Source organism: Taudactylus pleione, unplaced genomic scaffold, assembly GCF_031769625.1.
Source record: "Taudactylus pleione unplaced genomic scaffold, aTauple2 ptg000077l, whole genome shotgun sequence".
NCBI classification, from domain to species: Eukaryota; Metazoa; Chordata; class Amphibia; order Anura; family Myobatrachidae; genus Taudactylus; species Taudactylus pleione.
In genome coordinates, this window is record NW_028284479.1 from 1158829 (window position 1) to 1173965 (window position 15137).

General features: G+C 40.5%; 1 protein-coding gene across 1 annotated transcript in view; it reads left to right on the forward strand.

Moving 5' to 3' along the window:
- LOC148532412 (uncharacterized) overlaps positions 1-15137 on the forward strand; it is a 157897-nt gene that overhangs the window by 112456 nt on the left and 30304 nt on the right. The window lies entirely within an intron of this gene.

Consider the following 15137-nt stretch of genomic DNA (forward strand, 5'->3'; position numbering starts at 1 on the left):
TGGCGCAGAATAGAGGACGGTATTGACATGGGATCTACAATTCCTGGAATTGGATGGTTGTGATTGCATGATGTGCATTGGTTACTATATATGGGAAACAACAGATTTGGCTATTTTCCTTGAAACTAAGATAATACGGCTGATATTTTAGCGCTCTGTGTTTTCCACCAAGTATTGTTCATAACTTAGCAAGCCATAAAATATGTTTTTACATGTGGGTAAATACCTGCAGAAAATCATATCTTTGATTATGTGAGATAGGTCAAGAAGGTTAAAGTCAGGATTCAATGGTATCCTCTTGACTTATGGACTCATTCTGCATCCACAATTTGTCAGACGAGCCCTGGATTTAGGTTGGCCACACTTAGGCCCTGATTCAGACCCACCGGAGGCAGCTCGCAGGTCTGAAGGGCGTTTTTTTTTTAAGGTCCGGCCTTCTGGCCACTCGCTAAGTTGTGGGTGACCACTCACAGCTTTTGCGAGCGGCCAGGTGATGGTCACGACCATCAGGCTTGCGACGAGACCCTTGTGGTAGGGTCTCATATGCCGCAAGCCCCAGTGAGCTTCCGGCTCCAATAGAGCCGGAAGCTCACTACTGACATCACTGGTGATGTCAGTAGGGCCGCCCACAAATGGCAGGCATTCCTTCGGGAATGCCTCCGTTTGACCAGCCACCCCCCCCTCCCCGCCTACAAAACGGGGTGAGCTGTCGATCAACATTAACAGCCGCCCCGTTCTGCTGCGAGCCCCGGAGCGAGTGATTTCTCGCTCGCTCTGGGGCTCGCGCACGCGCAGTGTGCACACCGTGTGTGCGCACTGCCCGGCCATTGACCCGCTTGCGAGCGCTATGCGCTTGCGAGCGGGTTTGAATCAGACCCTTAGTGTTGATGGCCTTCCTGGTAGCTGGCCCCTCCCTAAGAACCAAACACCATTTTTGCATTAAATGCCTAGCTGCGAAAAAGCATAGATTAACTCTGACGATTCAGATACCAATCAAGGCAGAATGCAATTTTTTGTTCCTCCTCCCTCATGGTCCAGCTGACCCTGCTCTACTTCTCCTCTGCTCCTCCCCTTCTCTCTCAACCCGTTTCACACTCTTCACTCCGCTCCTTCCCTTCTCTCTCACTGTTTCTTACTCTTCACTCTGCTCCCCCTCCTCTAACCCTGTTTCTCACTCTTCACTCTGCTCTTCCCCTTCCCTCTCACTCTGCTCCTTCCCGTCCCTATCACCATTTCTCACTCTTTACTCTGCTCCTCCCCTTCCTTCTCACCATTTGTCACTCTCACTCTGCTCCTCCCCCTCTTACCGCTTCTCACTCTTCACTCTGCTCCTTCCCTTCCTTCTCACTTTTTCTCAATCATCACTCTGCTCCTTCCCTTCCCTCTCACCATTTCTCACTCTTCCCACTGCTCCTCCCCCTCTTACCGATTCTCACTCTTCACTCTGCTCCTTCCCTTCCCTCTCACTTTTTCTCAATCTTCACTCTGCTCCTTCCCTTCCCTATCACCATTTCTCACTCTTCACTCTGCTCCTTCCCTTCCCTCTCACTTTTTCTCACTCTTCACTCCGCTCCTTCCCTTCCCTCTCACCATTTCTCACTCTTCCCTCTGCTCCTCCCCCTTACCGCTTCTCACTCTTCACTCTGCTCCTCCCCTTCCCTCTCACCATTTCTCACTCTTCCCTCTGCTCCTCCCCCTCTTACCGCTTCTCACTCTTCACTCTGCTCCTCCCCTTCCTTCTCACCATTTGTCACTCTCACTCTGCTCCTCCCCTTCCCTCTCACTATTTCTCACTCTTCCCTCTGCTCCTCCCCCTCTTACCGCTTCTCACTCTTCACTCTGCTCCTTCCCTTCCCTCTCACTTTTTCTCACTCTTCACTCTGCTCCTTCCCTTCCCTCTCACCATGTCTCACTCTTCCCTCTGCTCCTCCCCCTCTTACCGCTTCTCACTCTTCACTCTGCTCCTTCCCTTCCCTCTCACTTTTTCTCACTCTTCACTCTGCTCCTTCCCTTCCCTCTCACCATTTCTCACTCTTCCCTCTGCTCCTCCCCCTCTTACCGCTTCTCACTCTTCACTCTGCTCCTTCCCTTCCCTCTCACCATTTCTCACTCTTCCCTCTGCTCCTCCCCCTCTTACCACTTCTCACTCTTCCCTCTGCTCCTCCCCCTCTTACCGCTTCTCACTCTTCACTCTGCTCCTCCCTTTCCCTCTCACCATTTCTCACACTTCCCTCTGCTCCTCCCCCTCTTACCGCTTCTCACTCTTCACTCTGCTGCTCCCCTTCCCTCTCACCGTTTCTCACTCTTCCCTTTGCTCCTCCCCCTTACCGCTTCTCACTCTTCACTCTGCTCCTCCCCTTCCCTTTCACCATTTCTCACTCTTGCCTCTGCTCCTCCCCCTCTTACCGCTTCTCACTCTTCACTCTGCTCCTCCCCTTCCCTCTCACCGTTTCTCACTCTTCCCTTTGCTCCTCCCCCTTACCGCTTCTCACTCTTCACTCTGCTCCTCCCCTTCCCTCTCACCGTTTCTCACTCTTCCCTTTGCTCCTCCCCTTTTGCCTGTCCCCCTCCTCCAATTCTATCACTTCATATTTCTCACTCTCTCCTCTGCACCTCATCATTGCTCCACGCTGTGTTGGCCATACCTAGAGCATAACAAATTATTATACATGTGGTGGCCACACACAAAATAAGGCCATATATTAAATTATCAAAGAACTACAAGTTAATTTGCATGGAATAGTAATCTATATATTGTAATAAAAATAAATCACAGTACAATTGAGAAAATACAATAAAATCGCTTCAGTTCCACATTAAAGCCTAAAGTACCCGGCCAGCCTTTTATTACAGCCTTCAAGTATAAAAGTCCATCTGATCATGTACTCTGCCTATCTCAGACCAGTCAGAAGTGTTTACATATTTCACTCAGAAACTATTTTTAAGTAAAATGTTATTAGTAATTTTAACAAAGCAACAATATAAAGGACGAAAACATCTATATACAGATTAACCCATCAGCTTTATAATGCTACAACCATTGGGACAATTCTTAAAATTCTTGAAATAATTTTGTGAATCTCAGGGCCTGATTTAGACCCAGTTGTAAGGCTGCGTTCACATGCAGCCTGCCGATGATTGCATTTTGCGCATGCGTACAAAACGCAGTGCGCATGTGTAATCCAGTCCATGCGATCAGGAAGTGTTCGCACCCAGTACACAGACGCTCCGCAAGCATGAGTGACAGGATGTTCCATATGTCGGTGGTGACAGAAGGTGGTCGATGGTAACGGGGGTGTGGTGGTGCGAACGCAGGCGTGTCTGTGCGTCTGAACGCCATTTCAGGGGCGTGCATAATTAAGACGCATCGTCAGCATACACGTCACATGGCTGAGCTAAGCACAGCAGCACTCGCAGTGCTTGTGGTAGGGTATATTCGGCAACAAATGGTGTGTATGGGTCTGATATCAGCCGATGTTACCGATTGTTAAATACACTTCCTGGAGATGACATATGTTACTAAGGGAAAGTGGGCGTCTTGTGTCAGGCTGGTGGGTGTCTAATTTCATACCGCAATCGCACAGCAAAACATAGTGGGCGTGCTACCGTCTTGCTAACGATCGCGGGATTTGCATACTGTACTTTGGATGCGGACAGCTGCGTGCGAATGCAGCCTTGCGACCAGGTCTGAATCAGGCCCTCAGTTCTTTGTGGACAATGGTTACTATCTTATTATCTATTGTCAGACCTGCTAAAATTGTGCAGCCCACCTGCTAAACAAACACTGTATTACACCACAAATGTTTTACAAAAAATATATCACATATCTGGTAAAGGGATTTAATCCGGGTCCCTGGTCACCCTCAGAAATGTTCCCAAACTGTAGAATCAAGCATAATGGATCTTTAGGGAACAAATTCAAAGCTTCTTTCAGCACTATCAAAGAAGAGTCATTCAAGCCAACAGCCAACACTCTCCGTTGTCTGGTCTGGACCCCTTTCCTGCGAATAGAGTTTTGAAACTTGTATGAGAGTTATCTGGGTAAAGACATCTTGCTTCAGTGGAAATGATTAGATGAGACGCTAGATAACATTAGATGAGACGCTAGATAACATTGGTAACAAATGGTAGTGGAAATACTCACAGCTCCCTGTTCCGATGTTAGAAATTGTGTTTTTTATACAACAATTGTGTTACATGTTACATTTATTTAATATTAATAACCTAATAGGTTAAGCAAAAATGCTGAACAAAATGCAGAAATGGTTTCAAATATTGGCTGATCCATAGAGGTGAGGATATGGAGTCCCCCAGTGGCAACCTCTGTACGGAAGGCGCGGTACACTTGCAAAGCAGGTTTCCCCAAACCCAAGTACAATGTATGAATAAAAAAACAGCAAGCATACACACCAGTACTACATTTTTTTTGTGAGTTTTTATTTAAAAGAGCTCTTCTGATATTAAACACATAGTAGTTCACACAAAATGTATAATATTCTAATAAACTTATTTGCTGGTTAAAAATAAAATAGATGCACTTATTACATAAAGTAAATTAAGTTGTTACTGTATATAAAGTAAGATTAGGTGATGCACACTTTTCAGTATGATTATATATAGTTACATAGTTCTAATCAGTACTTAGAGTTAATATTATTATCTATACACTGAGAGTATTTTAAAATAATTTATTTTCTTTTTAATATACTATATACTGTAGTTATTTGCAATGCATTTTGTGTAATTTGTATATACGAGACAATGGGTCTGATTCAGAGATGAAGAAAAAACCTGATGTATATGTACATCTCCAATGTTTTTAGACCTGCCTATGCGCAGAAGCCCCTCTGGGCAGTGACAGGCAGTATTACAGGAGATGGGGGCCTGGTGTCCTCCTTTTCTGGGCATGCTAGAACTAGTGGCTGTTTCCTTGAACGCTAATTCACTGGCTTCGGCAGTGTGAATTTCCTGTGGGTTATTCAGATTAGCGATGTTCACACAGATGATCCGATGCTACGTCCTCGGGCGCCTAGAGGTCCATTCAGTGCATCGGCTCATGCGTACACACAATATATTTGTAATTGGAATCAGTATGTAATACCGGCTGCTAAACTGGTTCAAATCCCGACATGAGAAGCCATGAGAAGCCAGACAGCAGGAGATCCCGACGCCGGCTAGCGAGTACCCTAAACCTCCCCTCCCCCCCTAACCCTTCCTAAGGAGTGCCTAATCCTAAAACTCCCGTGGTGGTGCCTAATCCTATCCCACTATCCCGCACCCTAGGGAGAGACCTGAGTGTGAGCACAAAAGATGCTATAATACGTAGCAAGATCACTGCAAGCCCACTGCCTCAAAAAAGGTGCATATTATAAGCTTTCAATGGCCAATTTGGACACAATTCACGTTTACACACCCATAACATGCCCTTACTGTACTTTGGGAGTATCTACGTGATCCCCCTCAACCTTGGCCCAGCCCTTTTGCCATAAGGAGTTGTAAGTGCAGGATGCCTGGGAAAAAAAACACCCACATCACATAAAGACACACACACACACGCACTAGAAAGCTGTGTGTGAAAAAAGTCACAACTTACGTTTACGTTAAACTCTGAATGAGGTCGCATATACTGTATATGCATTTCAATAAACAAAAGTTCACATTTGCACCCAATGCAGTGCAATACGTTATGCATCAAACCTTCAATCAGCCACTTGGTGATGTCTAAACAGCAGCAATTCTTTTTGTTTTGTTATACGTTTTGGGGCAATCTAGATATTTGTAATAAAAAACACTGCTGAAACCAGCCGGTTACTGCTGTAACATTTAGATACATTTACACATTAAAGTGATTCCTATTCCTTCATGCTGTGAGATAGACAGAAGGGTAGTGAGCATAATATCAGAGTGGAGAGAAGGGGTCAGTATAAGGATAAAACTGGAACAAGGAGCTGATGATTTAGAAATGTGAGCATTAGACTACATACATTTGTATGTATAGACATGCTCATAATGTAAATATGTTTTCTTATCTGCATGATACACCTATTAGGATTATTTTATGAATGAAGAGGGTCTGTCTGCAAGAGTAATGCAGCTTTTCTCACTGTTTTATGCATTATTATACGTTATTGCACTATTTTATACAGAATCAACATAAATACAAAAAAATGTAAAGAATTAAAGGGAACAGAGGTTTAAAGCATAATCAACAAATAATTAAGTAAAATTTAGGTTAGTATCTTGACACTATAAGGTAATATGACGTTATCTCTATGAATCATTAATAAAGGATCATTTAACCGGACTGTCAGTTCTGTTTAAGCCTGAGTGTTACCAGTTGCTTCATTCATTTGGTCATCCAATGAGAGTTGTGCAAGTCATTCATGCATATTTTTGTCCCAGCAGCTCTGGGCCTATAGTATCCCAGTTTAATAGGGCATTGAGAGCTCATTAGCAGGGAAAGACATCAGCACTGACCGCTGCACTGCCACACTTTGCAGCTAATAGCCTCAGGGAACTGAATCGTTTCTGTTTCTGCTCACTTGTTGTGAATTCTTTTCAATGTCAACAAGTAGTCATGTCGGCAGGAGCCTGCCATTCGCCCGAGCAGTTTTATCCGTTGCTGTCCTGAGCCAAACTTGTGTCCTTATTCTTTGTCTGGCCAACAATGCATCCTGAACAATCACAAAGGCTTCACAGCGATTCATCATCAGCTCACAATTTTAGTCATTAACATTACCCGCCAAAAAATAAAGGTCCATTTTATGAAAAGATTTTAACAGTGCTCTACATAACTTTGTTGCATCATTATCCCACTACACTGATTTTGCATAAAACATATGAAGCAGAGCATGCAAATGACATATGAAGCAGAGCATACAAATTACATATGAAGCAGAACATACAAATGTCATATGAAGCAGAGCATACAAATGACATATAAAGCATCGCCTACAAATGTCATATGAAGCAGAGCAAGCAAATGACATATGAAGCAGAGCATGCACATAACATATGAAGCAGAGCTTAGCTTAGGCATATAACATATGAAGTAGAGCATACACATAACATATGATACAGAGCATACAGATAACATAGGGCAATGAAATGGAATTTTAGGTTTACAGCAAAATGTTGGGTGTTGGTTTATCCCTTGTAGTAATTTAACAAAACATGCACCTGTAATACAAACCTATATAATATTATTATTTGGTCTTTTTGAATATTTTTCTGATGTTCTCAAAATTTTATTGTAGAGTCAACAGGAAGCTTTTAGCAAAAGTACTTTTATGTAATGATTATGTAATGATTGACTGGATTTGTTGAAGACTTAAGTGGAAGAAATTGTATTACTTTAATGAATGTAATTAAAGTCCTAGTTTAATTGCATGTGCTAGTTTTAGTGCATTTGTGTTGTTTGTTAACTAAAATTGTGTTGCTTTATCAAATCCCAAGTTCTCTTATCAATTGTATTATTTCTTATGATGCAGTTGGTCTTGTCATCAATGGTAAAAAACCTAACCTATCTTATACTGTCCCTCAAGGTTGAACAATTACAGAATAATTGTTTTAATTTTCCACATAATTTTGAATTTGGAAATGTTTGTTTTCATCTGACCAAACTTTAAACTGTGAAGTTGAAGTATTCATAGGACAGATTTGAGGTTTGGTACATAAGTGACATAATGGAGGGCATCCGAGAAATAGCAAAACTTTGATTTTCACAATTGCATCTCAATGGTTTTCCCAAAACATGCCCCCCCTGCTCCCCACACACACACAGTTAGACGCAGCTAAGTAAAGTGCATGCAACGTCAATGTGCAGAAAGATGGAAAAATCTTAAGGCTGGTGAACTGTGGAGTAGTGTAAACATGACATTATTATCCATGCTCCTCCTGCTTTTAATAATAACTAATTCAGTAAAATTGTGTTTTTAGTTTATCACCTAAAACACTACTTGGTGTAGCCTTATTTTTGGCCTAAATAAAGCATGACAGTGAGGGAACATCAGAACAGCTTTTATTGAGTAACATTTTGGTGTGTGTGAAGATATGAAGTGAGTGCCTATTAATGCAGCTCTGAACCACAGGCCTATACATAAACCAAATTCTCTACCAGCCCCTGTGTTATCCTGAAAGAAGTGTTTTTATTCATTTATTTAGTAAAGTTGTGAACACTTTTTGAGACACATCCTACCTCAATTATAGATACACCACTGCTTCCTGGCACGCTAGACCCAGCTTTAGCCTGCCACCCCTGCTTCACACCATACTGTCTTCCCAACTTCTCATACATACTTCAGTTTTGAAAATAAAATAATGTAAATTCTGTATTTATTATTTAGGTGCAATTAAAGGATTTCTATAGAGGAGTTTGCATACCTTGTCACTAGAGTAGGAATGACCATCATGCAAGTCATGCGGCTGTCATTTTAGGCAATGACAGGTGCACACTGCTTCCTATACACAGCTAATTTAGTGTACACTACTGTTAGGTGCATGTAGTTCTCCCTTCACAAGCTGAGCACTAAAAAGTGGGATATGTGTCCCAACTGGCCTTGCAATTGGTACAAATCCCTGACTGGTGGAACAGTCAACTAAAATTGGGCCTGTCCCACCATAATCAAGATAGTTATGAAACTTTCCTGCTCTCTCCTACCTGTTCCTATTTCACTACCTGTTTGTACTAGTGTCTTATGCTCAGCACCTACTTGACTGGATCCTGGATTGGTAGGACCCTAGCAAAGCATAGGTACATGAGATAAAGAAAGTCTACCGATGAGAGAACAATCTAGTATTCAGAATTAATAAACATATATATATATATATATATATACACATGTACATATCCCCGTAGCAGCCCATTCTTTAAACTAATTGTATTCACAATCAAAATATAAACCTATTCCATTACAAACAGGCTAGGATCTAAATAATTAGTATTCACAATTAATTAACAGCACTCATTCTCCCAAACTCAGTCCCACATTCAATTACTAGCACCCAAATCTCCCAGCATTACATTTGGGATCACCTCTCACTTTAATAGTCACCATCATAACTCTACTATTATATTAAAAAGCCCCCATCATTATATATATATATAAATATTAGTTCCCACCCACAAATAGCTATTTAACACTCAACACATCACATCATTAAATTAATAACCCAATCCACATTAAATTAAATAATTAATCCCTACCAAACCATTTAATTAATAGCCCAGTCCCCAACTCCATTACATTAAATAATTAACTTCCACAAAACTATTAAATTAATATCACAGTCCACCACCACACTACCCCCAGCACATTAAACAAACAGCTCCAGCCTGCTCCCCATTACATTAATTGATTAATACCCAAACCCATTGCATTGAAAACCTTCCTTCCCTCTATTGGTGCTGAAAACCATACTGGAAACACAAAATAGGAAAGTGTGAGAGCAAGGCAAAACATTAACATAATAAGGGATGATTACCACTGTGCCCCCAATTCACATTATATGCCACAATGTGCCTCCAATTCACATCATATGTCACATTGTACCTTCAGTTCACATTGTATGCCACATTGTGCCGCCAACTCACATTATATGTCATATTGTACCTTTAATTCACATTGTATGCCACATTGTGCCGCCAACTCACATTATATGTCATATTGTACCTTCAATTCACATTGTATGCCACATTGTGCCTCCAATTCACATTATATGTCATATTGTACCTTCAATTCACATTGTATGCCACATTGTGCCACCAACTCACAAAAATATGCCACAATGTGCTGCCAAATTGCTCCACAAAGGCAGAATTCAGTAAAGTTCCACCACATCATTCCTTTGTAGCACCATCCAGGTCAAAAGTTGTGCAGTAGCATAACTTCCCCCATCTACTGTACACTCAAATGGGGGGTGGAGTGCATCTGAAAGTATTCCCAGACTGTATTGACAGGCCCGACTGTCCCCATAATACCATCCTGTCACTTGACCTGTATGGATTACCCCTGCTGTGGCACTGTCACTTCCTGAATCTCTCATCTGGTACCTTGGAGTTGCACTTGCCAGATAGTTATTTGAATTATCTAATCTTGTTACTTCTGTGAAGCCACACTTGATAAATTATCATTATTTAGAGTTTAGGTCCTGGGGTCAACCAAGTGCTTGTGAACACATAGCATTCCATGGGATGAAGGTCGGTTCTGATCATTTATCAAGAAGAAAAGTGTTTCATAACATCTACTAGGTCAACTTCCAGCCAACCCTGGCTGCTCCTTAACTATGCAGATGGATCTTTATTGACTGTAACAGATCTTTGCTGTAAGTCCAAGAGAGGCCATCACAAATAATAAACTACTCCCATGTATACAGTCTACAGTATGAGCAACAGGAGACATGCATTGAGAAAACAGAACATGCAATGTCTACTTTTGGAAGTTATATAGAACTGTCTTTCATTCTAAATCACACTGGACTACAACTGGTGGCTCCAACACATAAAATTAAGCTTGGCTGAATGTTCAGAGTAATTTTGCTTCATACTCTTGTTATACAATACCGTAAGGCCTCTCCATTTTTAGTGGGTGTACATTTGTCTCTAGGCCAGATACAGTCCATCCCTTCTGGATGTGATTGTGCACTGTTTCATAAAAACAAGCTTTCCACTGTCTGCATATTTTGGTGATATACACATTTGCTTGCACAAAAATCAGGCTTCATGCATACACAGATCAGAGAATCCATATCATGCATCACAGTTTCTTTCTATTAATTCTCTTCATTCACAGTGTTGAAGTTGCAAATACAGTAACTTAAAACAGAATAAAGCCTTGCTGTTGTAAGTTACTTACATTCCTCGCTTTGTAGCTACCAATCTCTGCCGATGGTGGTAGTGAAGGTTACGCTCACAGTCAAATGCTTAACAAATATAGAACAATAATATTTTTAGAGATGTTACCACCTCATGGGGAACTACATGAATGAATGGTAAACCAAAGGGCAAAAGTTACTGTGTGTAAAGGCATTATCAACCAAAAATGATTTGCCAATATAAATCCTTTCTTCTATCATTAACCCTAACTATATACCAATCCTCTTTTATTTCCTCTTTTTCTTAATTACTGTACAGTACTTACTTTTTATTATTACAATCATGTTTCAAGGGCTTTAACCTTTGGAAAGGGAACCTGGATTGTTGTATCTTTTCATTTGCTATGTTAATATATTGTTACACTCTACGTAATAAAATCTGATTTGCTTGTAAAATTTAAAACTAACCTACTAAATTTAGACACTGCAGAGAAAATGTATAGACATAAGGGTATATTAACCAAGCTTTGAGCAAATGTAACATAAAATACAAAGGCTGGCAATAGTGGAGTTCCAGACCCAAAAAGCCCTGTTTGGTCTGGTCGAGATGAAAAAAAGAAATCTCCAGATCACTGTCAGATACCAGCCTCAGCATAGTAAGAGACCAGATATGCATCTCAACTAATTATTTTACCCTAATAACAAGAAGAATGTTTCTTATGCTTAGAATAATTCATCGTTCTATTATACAGAGCAGGCAGCAAGGAACATGCATGGCGGAGTTGCCATCAACATTAAATATAACATAAAGGAAACCGTTAATCAGGATCTCTCATTTGTGACAAAGTCATGTTTTTTCTTACATTGTTATGTATCTGGTTCATTTCATTTTATCAGTGAATGGTTTTTTTTGTTTGAAAAATCTCTTATAATTGTAATGAAACCATTACATGTGGTTATAAAAATGCATATCGCAGACAGTAATATATTTGTATACTCTTTTATTTATTTATAGAAGACCAAGGGGTAAATTTACTAAAGTGAGAGTTTTTAGAAGTGAGTTTAATAATATCCAAGAAACTGGATTGCAATGAAAAATATATTTGTCTCTAATCCCTAAAAATTATAATGTTGCTACTTATGCTAACATGATTATATATGTTGATTTTTGTACCATATAAGACAGAATTTTGAAAAGATTAGGGGGTAAATTTACTAAAGTGAGAGTTTTTAGAAGTGAGTTTTAAAAGTGATGTTGCCCATAGCAACCAATTAGACTCTTCTTTCACCTTAAAAATATCTGCTAAGCCTAATGGTTCACATACTTTTGTCTCAATTGTTTGATTTGGTTCTCTTTATCTACTTCTAGGACTTGTGGGAAAATCTGAGGTAGTTTTAGGTGAAATTTCAACAGAAATATAGAAAATTCTGAGTGGTTCACAAACTTTCAAGCACTACTGTATACTGTGATACACACAGTCACTGTATATTAAAATAAAGTAAATCATACTTCAGGAATGTATAATCTTCTTGCAATAGATTATATTAGTTTTAAGGAACAATTTATGTTCAAATAAAAATGGTGTCATTTCCTGGTATAAATTTATTTTATGAATATTGAAAAAAGTTACATTTTAATGAATTAACTCAAAAGAATGACCACAAAACTAAGTTTCTTGTTTTTTTTTCTGCACTCTGTTTGATTAATTTGTTTATGACTCTGGGGAGCACCACCAACTCAATAAAGGGGCCCATACATCATCAATCATAAACAATTCAATGATTCTGAATTTTTTTCCCCCTGATTTCATGATTCTTCAATCCATCAGTCTGCACCCATACATTACAGATAGTTTTCAGTGATTTTCAGATAATTTTCAGCAAATAACAGATCTGCCAATCGTGAAAGGCTCATCATTATATTAGTAACGGTTGGTAAATTGGCTGATTGTCTTCATACACAAGCAGTCTAGAGCCCCGATTGGTCGGTGAAATCCAATATGTTGGACAACCTGATTTACCAATTCTGATCACTTTTTGGACGGAATTGGCAACCGTTGAACCCCATACATTGCCAATTTTTAGGGACGACCATCTGCAAAACTCTGAATTGCCCCAATTGATTATTGATGTACCGTATAGGCCCTTTTACGTAGCAATTATTATACCATTTAATCTAACCCTTACTGTTGGTTTTAATACTAATTGTTAAAAGCATATGTCCTGTGCAGGACTTTTTCTCCATCCCCAGATACTCTCTTTACCTCCCTAGAAGGTACAATGGACATTGCATCCACAAGCCAAAATAATTCTGAGATGGCGTAATATAAAGTAAATATTTATTGAGTGGTTTAACACTTTTTGCTTTGCTGAATAGCAAAAAGCGTTAAAGCACTGTAGAGATCAATGGCCTGATCCCTACAGTGCGGTACTCTGCGAGATGGCAATTAATGGAGAAGATAATTGCGTTATCTTCTCCATTATCCCATTGCTGAATAGGAGATTTACATAAAAAAATACAGATATCATAGTTTCCGTATTTTTTAGGTAAAAAAAATAATTTCTGAATAGACCCCTATGTCTCTCTTAATTCTGAACAAATCATAGAATATCTCACATTCAAATCATATACTTGGATTAAACTGCCCTTGACAATGTTGGGCAGGGTATAATCCTATATCCCTTATCTCATGCACCATTAGATATATACCAATATGCCTCTAAGTTAGGATTAGTCAGTATCTCTCTGCTGTGGTCTCTGCTTTATTCTGGGGGGATTGGTATACATGCTCCTTGTAGGTCACCAATCACAGGTACCTTGGCCCTTTCCAATGTTAAAGCCTATTAATGGCTGCACAATTGTCTCAACTTCGAAATTGAGTTGGAGATTCTACTGGGGACACAGGAACTCATTCAGAGCCGCTCACTAGATGCGATCGCTTGCACCCAGCGTATGCAAATTCGGCTAAGTGACAGCATGGCAGAGAATCGCTCGGAAAGGCATAAACACGCACACTTTGTGTCTATAGACGCCCATTAGCGTCTGTAGAGATGCCCACTAGCGCACGTCATCTCCTGGAAGTGTATTAAAACATTGGTACATCAAGCACCATCGTAAGGGCTCGCAGCGCTTGTGGTTGCCTTACCGCAAGCTCTGCGAGGACTTCAGTGTAAAAAACAGGCAGGTGACGTGTACTATGATGCTGGCTGATAATTATGCACGCCTCTGAAACGGCGTGGCTATACTCAGGCACGCCTGCGTCCGCACCTCCACACCCCCGTTATTAGTGTCCTGCCCCTGTAACCACCCACAAACAGCCTCTCCTGTCACTCATTACACTGGGCTGTCTTTGCTAGGTGAGCGAGCGGATCCTGATCACTATGAGTAGTTTGCACACTGCGATGCATACGCATGCGCAGATTACCGTACATTGGCAGCAGCGAGCGGACGCTTGCTAGCGACCGGGTCAGAATCAGGCCCACAGTGTTTAGCTTTTTGTGGATGCAGACAGGTTTTATTTCTGGGTAGAAAGGTTTCTGAGTGGACTGCAGCAATCCTTTGGCAGGCTCTGTTGATCTGGAAGCTAATGTTTAAATCTCTCATTGGGAATTTTGAAGTGATGCTTACAGTAGGCGAGATAATCCTCTGTTGAACACCTATATTTCAAAAATCTATTTAAATCATTTGAACAATTGCGAGAGTTTGATATCTCTAATTCACTTTTTATTATTTACAATTACAACATGCCCTAAAAAAACACTTTAAGGATGCACTCCTGCCATTTACTCCACATCTGGCCATAAAGGCCTTTTGCAGAATGTGTTCACAACTTCACATGAAGTCATTTCTATCTTGAATGCAGAAAGACTACTACTAACTAATCATAACAACCTCCTTTTCCTTAGGGTCAAATTGGAAGTTAATTTGGAACAGGCTACAAATGAGGAATCATGCTTAGTAGCACAAATTTTTTTAAGAATAAAATTAGATTTTAAAGAAATACTAATGACAAAAGAGGGAAACAGCTTCTCAGAGATATGGCAGGAAAATAAAACTAACAACCTGATGTACTTGTATAGACCAAGCACTGCCTACTGTACATCGTCCCTCCAGCCCTATCTTATGTCAATATAACCTTAATACTGATGTTTAAACGTTTATCTGGCTGACATAGTTGGGGATGTAATTGGATTAAGGGAATGAGTTTTATTACTTTCAGTCATTTACATACGTTGCTTCTCAGTGTGCAGGACTGTGAGGGAATCGGTATGAAATACCGCCGGCCGCATGGCCGGCAGTTCGATTCCTGGCAGCGCCTGGCCAA